Source organism: Nomascus leucogenys, chromosome 5 (genome assembly GCF_006542625.1).
Source record: "Nomascus leucogenys isolate Asia chromosome 5, Asia_NLE_v1, whole genome shotgun sequence".
Taxonomy (NCBI): Eukaryota; Metazoa; Chordata; class Mammalia; order Primates; family Hylobatidae; genus Nomascus; species Nomascus leucogenys.
The window spans coordinates 16823175-16830278 of NC_044385.1; the positions used below are offsets into that span (position 1 = coordinate 16823175).

The 7104-nt window shown below is 42.9% G+C and overlaps 1 protein-coding gene across 3 annotated transcripts in view; it reads right to left on the reverse strand.

Annotated features, from left to right (window-relative positions):
• GNPAT (glyceronephosphate O-acyltransferase) overlaps positions 1–7104 on the reverse strand; it is a 37129-nt gene that overhangs the window by 29425 nt on the left and 600 nt on the right. The gene's annotated exons all lie outside the window — the stretch shown is intronic.

Sequence of the window (7104 nt, forward strand, 5' to 3'; positions counted from 1 at the left end):
TTTCAATAGAGACGGGGGTCTCGCTATGTTGCCCAAGCTGGTCTCAAACTCCTGAGCTCAAATTATCTTCCCACCTCGGCCTCCCAAAGCGCTGGATTACAGGTGTGAACCACCACACCTGGCCTATATGAGGATTTTCTGCTTCTGCCACTCCTGAGAGGGCAAATCCAACCTCTCCTCTTCCTCCTCCTCCTCAGCCTACTCAATGTGAAGTGACGAGGATGAAGTGGATTAATGACAATCCACTGCCACTTGATGAATAGTAAATATATTTTCTCTTTCTTATGATTTTCTTAGTAACATTTTCTTTTCTCTAGCATACTTTATTAAGAATACAGTACATAATACACATAACATATAAAATAAGCCTTAATGAATTGCTTATGTTATCAGCTAGGTCAACAGTAGGTTACTACTAATGAAATTTTTGGAGAGTCAAAAGTTATTTGTGAATTTTCGACTGTGCAGAGGGTTGGTGCCCCTAACTCCCATGTTGTTCAAAGGTCAACTGTACATATATAAACATAGACACGTATGGGAGCCAGGGAGTCTTCAGGATAAGAACCCCTAAGGGAAACTAGCGGCATGTATACTTTGAAAAAGCTTGCCAAATATGATCATCTACAATCCTTCCGTGGTTCTGTTACTTGCAAGGTGGACTTACATCAAGTCCACCTGTCTTAGCATATGACCCCAGGCTCTTCATGACCCCCACCTCCTGCCTCATGACCATTCCTCTTAATCCAATAGTCCAGCTATGCCAAGACCTGCAGTTCCCTAAACAAACTATGTGTTCCCAGATCTCTGTTCAAGTTGCACCCTCTACAGAATAGCATTCATTCTCAAATATTTGAATGCCTATGTGCTTGACACTGTGGTATGTGCTGAGGATACAGTGGTGATCAAGAGAGAGACAGTCTCTTTTATGAAGAACAAGGTGGATGGTGGTACTAGTTATTGAGAGGGGCATTTACAAATGCTCCTTCCGCACTGTTCACCTGGGAAATACTTAGCCATGAACCAGAGCTTGTGTTTACCTTGTGTTTACCTCTTCTGTGTCCCATATTCTGGTTCTCCCCTTTACCTAGATTGAATAGGTCATCCTTTCCTTTCAGTCTTTACTGAACCCTCAATAATTGGATTTTCAAGATGGTCTCTAAAACACTTCATTAAACTTGTATTTAGTGCCTCCCTTACAAGACTGTGAACTTCTTTTTTTTTTTTTTTTTTTGAGACGGAGTCTCGCTCTGCCGCCCAGGCTGGAGTGCAGTGGCGCAATCTCGGCTCCCTGCAAGCTCCGCCTCCCGGGTTCACGCCATTCTCCTGCCTCAGCCTCTCCGAGTAGCTGGGACTACAGGTACCCGCCACCACGCCCGGCTAATTTTTTGTGTTTTTAGTAGAGACGGGGTTTCACCGTGGTCTCAATCTCCTGACCTCGTGATCCGCCCGCCTCGGCCTCCCAAAATGCTGGGATTACAAGCCTGAGCCACCACGCCCAGCCGACTGTGAACTTCTTATCTGGTAGATAAGGTGTCCTATATATTTCTGTACTCCCAGTTTCTAGTAGGAACTCAAGCCACTGTAGAATGAAAAAATAAATTACAGAATGAAGTCACTTTTTGAACGCTGTCGATGATGGCTCTTCAGTATTCATAGTATAAGGCTCAAATCTCCCCATTCTGGCCCTTACCCAATGTCGACTCAAGAGGGGTTTTTTTTTTTGAGATGGAGTCTCTCTCTGTCACCCAGGCTGGAGTGCAGTGGCACAATCTCTGCTCACTGCAAGCTCCACCTCCCGGGTTCATGCCATTCTCCTGCCTCAGCCTCCCGAGCAGCTGGGACTACAGGTGCCCGCCACCATGCCCGGCTAATTTTTTGTATTTTTAGTAGAGATGAGGTTTCACCATGTTAGCCAGGATGGTCTCGATCTCCTGACCTCGTGATCCACCTGCCTAGGCCTCCCAATGTGTGGGGATTACAGGAGTGAGCCACCGCGCCCAGCCGAATCCAGTAGTTTTTAACTCAGGCTGCACATTAAAATAACCTGGGGGCACTTCAAAATAAATACTGATATTCAGGTTCCACCTCTAGAGATTTCTGATTAATTTGGTCTGTGAGTGTTGCTTAGCTGTCAGAATTCTTTTTAAAAATACTCCAAGTGATTCCTATGTGCAGCTAGGGTTGAGTGTTCCTGCTCATTATTGGCCTTCCCTATACCATGCTTGAGAAGTTTTTACTATCATTAAGTAAGCAAATTTACATGGCTACTCACTCAGGAACATAACACAAAGAAGAACCCAAGTAAGCCTTAGGGGAACTCTCTCTCCCCCATCTTACTTAGTAGAGCAGGCCTCTCCCTATTGCTAGTGAAATAGGCCTTTCTTATACCTCTCTTTTAACCGCTTTGGAGTATCCATTCATTCAACAGATAGTGACTGAGAGCTCACAGTGTACCAGGCACTGTTTTATAGGCTGTGAATACAGCATGAACAAGGCAGGCAGGGACTGCACTGAGAGCCTACATGTCTTTATGGAAAGACAGACAACAAATAAACAAGGTAAATTCACTTAGTGATACCACCAGTAGTATGTTGGTCAATGTTTAACCATTTAACGCTTGATATAGGAGAGCTCTGAGTTATAGCATTTGTCAGTTTTTGTGGGATATACGCTCCCACCAGGGCAGATTTAAAGCTACCAATCTGACCCCAGCAAACGCAAAGCTGGGGAGAAATGAGCAGTAGCACACAGTTATACAGGATCTCCACCTTCCAGCACGATAGACAAATAATCTCAAGAGCACAGGTAATAGTATAATAATGAGAAAATGCTAAGTTTTCAGTATTATTACCTCTTTTAAAAACAGGATTTAATCATAAATTTATATAATTTAATATTTAATTTTTTTTTTGAGACAGAGTTTCACTCTTGTTGCCCAGGCTGGAGTGCAATGGCACAATCTCAGCTCACTGCAACCTCCGCCTCCCAGGTTCAAGCGATTCTCCTGCCTCAGCCTCCCGAGTAGCTGGGATTATAGGCATGCGCCACCATGCCCAGCTAATTTTGTGTCTTTAGTAGAGACGGGGTTTCTCCATGTTGGTCAGGCTGGTCGCAAACTCCCGACCTCAGGTGATCTGCCCGCTTCAGCCTCCCAAAGTGCTGGGATTACAGGCGTGAGCCACAGTGCCTGGCTATTTAATTTTTAATAATGGCTGTGTTTTAAGAATGGGCTCACAAACTTCATGAAAATTTAACAATCAGCTCTTGCAAGCCAATAGAAGACTGCTGTAGCACACCACTGGAAAGAGAATATAAGGAAAATAAAGCTGGGGTCAGGGGATGGTGGCTCACCCTATAACCCCAGTGATTCGGGAGGCCAAGGCAAGAGGGTCAATCGCTTGAGACCAGAAGTTTGAGACCAGGTTGGCAACATAGTGAGGCCCTGTCTCTATACAAAATAAAAAAAAATCAGTCAGGCGTGGTGGCATGCGCCTACAGTCCTAGCTACTAGGAGGTTGAGGAGGGAGGATCACTTGAGCTTAAGAGTTGGAGGTCACAGTGAACTATGATTGTGCCACTGCACTCCACCCTAGGTGACAGAGCGAGATCCTGGCTCTAAAAATAATTAACTAGAAAGCCAAAAATTAAAAAAAAAAAAAGAAAATTAGGCAACTAATGAGGAAAATGAGGAATAGTGATTGGAGAGCTGTTTTAGATTCAATGGTTGTGGAAGGCCTCTCTGAGGAAGTGATATTTGAGTTGGGACCTCAATAATACAAAGAGCCAGCAATAAAACTTCAGAGAAGACATAGCATGCCACACAGAAGGGACTATGAGCATTCAAGGGAAGAGCATGTTTACTGTCTGAGAAACAGAAGGCCAGGGTGGCTAAAGCCCAGTGAACAAGAAGATTAGTAAAGTCAGAGCAATAGCAGTTAAGAGATCATGTACAGTCTTGTGGGACACTGTAAGGCATCTGGATCTTTCACTTGGACTTTAACAGGAAGTCATCATCTGGATTATGGCACACCAGTGGTTACCCATCCTCAGTCTTCTTTTCATTCTAGGGTCTCACTGAATGATTTCAGGTTCACTGATGGCTACAGATACAACCTACTTGCTGAAAAATCTATACATTTAGGCCAGATTCCCTCTCTTGCTCTGGCACCATATTTCTAACTCTACTTGGATCTCTTCCAAACACCATGGAATGTATCTGGCCCATAACATGATAATCCACAAGTTAAAAATCATTATATTTCTCTCTTACATCACAAACTGAACATACCCCAAACTGAATTCTATTACCCTGACCAAACCTGCTCCTCTCCCCATATTTCTTATCAATGAAAGGCATCATCATCTGCCCAGTTGCCAAATCATAGAAACCCAACAGTGAACTTCAGATTATGCTATTTTCCTTAGCCACCACATTCAAATGGTTCCAAAGGCTGATAATTTACTGTCCTAAATATCACACAAATTCATCAATTTCCCTTCTTCCCGGGCTCACTGTTACTGCTTCATTACTTCTCTGGATTACTGCAATAGCATTCTAACTGATCTCCACTTTTATGCATCAGATTCCCTCCCCAACCTGATTCTCTTCCTACAGTCTCTACTTAGGCAAAACAGGTTACCTATACAGATAATCACACCAGAAACCTACAGTCTTCTCAGACTTTCAAAAATATAAATGTACTTTCAAAGGCCAAGGCAGGTGGATCACTTGAGACCAGGAGTTAGACACCAGCCTGGCCAACATGGTGAAACTCCGACTCTACTAAAAATACAAAAATTAGCTGGGTGTGGTGGCAGGCAACTGTAAGCCCAGCTACTTGGGATGCTGAGACAAGAGAATCCCTTGAACCCTGGAGATGGATGGAGGTTGCAGTGAGCCAAAATCGTGCCATTACACTCCAGCCTGGGTGAGAGTGAGACACCATGTCAAAAAAAAAATACATATACACATATATATTTTTATATATACATATATGTGTATACACACACACATATATGTAACATTAAGATCTCCCATAAAGTTAAGATTTTATCCCTAAGGATATGTAAACACGACACATATAATTTCTTTAGGAAATATCTGCCTACTTCCTTACTTTGTTTCTCATGTCTCCTTTCTTCCACGCAAATCTAACTAACTAATTCTAACCCCAAATATGCAAGGGAGTAGTTTTTTTACATCAATGTCTAGGACAGTTTTCCTCTCCCTCATCTGCCATTCACAGCTCAAAAACTCAGCTCAGGCCACGTGCAGTGGCACATGCCTGTAATTCCAGCACTTTGGGAGGTGAGTAGATCACTTGAGGTCAGGAGTTCAAGACCAGCCTGACCAACACGGTGAGACCTTGTCTTTACTAAAAATACAAACATTAGCAGGGTGTGGTGGCGTGTGCCTAAAATCCCAGCTACTCGGGAGGCTGAGGCAGGAGAATTGCTTGAGCCCCGGAGATGGAGGTTGCAGTGAACCAAGATCGAGCCACTGTTCTCCAGCCTGGCAACACAGCAAGGCTGTCTCCAAAACAAAACAAAACAAAAAAAAAAAAAAGAAAAAAGGAAGATCAGCTCAGATATCACCTTTTCTTAGAAACCTTCTCCAAGTTCCCAAACTGGTCCGGTGCCCCTTCTTGTCTCTCCCACAACACGCTGTGCGTGTTTCAATCATTGCCCTTATCATACTTAACTGTAATTATTTGTTTATTTTTATGACTTTTTGTGCCCTTACAGGCAGAGCCTGGATCTGTAACTTCTATATCTTAGAAACTGAGAATAATGAGTAGGATACTGTATATATTCCTAATGTTTGCTGCAATCAGCAGTATCTTCTATGCTTCCAAAGTGCTACTTTTAGATCAGAGTATTACACAATAACAGTGTAGCTAGGGAAATAAAAACAGCCTGAAGTACTAAGAAAAAGTAAGGTTACCATGGAAGTAAAGGTTATCCAGTCACAAAACAGTAGTGAGAACTACCAGTAAAGAGAGGGTTGCTGTCCAGCATCAGAACTACAGAATGCTCAGATACGACTGCCATAGTTTTTCACATGAAAAAGTGGACTCAAGTCTCATTAAAGAACCGTTGGTAAAGGGGAAGTTAAAAAAAAAAAAAACAAAAAAAACAAAACCAACTCCTTCCTTTAATGTACAAAAGGAAAATTCCAGCCAATTCACAAACTAGTTGGGAGCTTAAAAAGCTACATGTTAAAAGCTGGATCTGCACAGCAACCCTCTTCCCTTCGTGCCTGCTCTGGAGTAGCAGAGTCAGAAAACAAAGTTGATATCCACCACAGAACTGTGGGGATGATAAGATCAATGAAGAGATAGATTTAAATAATAAGCCTTATAGGCAGTTAGCAATCAGAAACCGAAAGGTCTTGATAGAGAGGGAACAGAAGTTTCTCCATGTTCCAAAGAATATTGGTGTCTCAATTTGAAGGAACCCATATTCTCTTTCGATACTGGGGTGATTATCTTGCTCTGTTGTGTTATCCCTGTTTAGACCTTTCTGCACAAATGAACACTACATTTAAGCCAAAATTGGACACTAATCACCAGGATATGCTAATATGCTTTTAAAATGAATTCTTTCATTTCCTCCTAAAGTAGCTAAAAACTCATTTAGTGGTTAAAAACAAGAAACAAACAAAAACCAAACCAGCCGCCCCAGGACTGTGCAATCCTGAAGGCTATAAAGCTCCCATCTCATAATTTCTTCACGAAAATCGTGGGTGACCAACATCTGCCAGCAAAAAAGACCCGTTAAAACCAAGAGAGGAAGAGGGGGTTGGAGGAAAAAAAAGCAAGCGGGAGAGAAGCTGGGTGGCGCTGGCTGTCCTCCAAAATGATTTGTGGAAAAGGTACAATAATGACTGGAAGACAAGAACAGGCAATAAAAATGTCTAGAAGTTCTAAATTTTCCTAAAGTGTTTAAAACTCTATTCCCACATACAAGCCAAGTGCTTTATTCCCAGGACTATAACAGCAGCACAGGGCGGGGTGCGGAGCCACAGGCTATCTCAGGGCGGGCCAGACCCGCAGGTTTCTCAGGTTTGCCCAAAAGGTAGCTCGACACGCCCTCGCTAGAGAT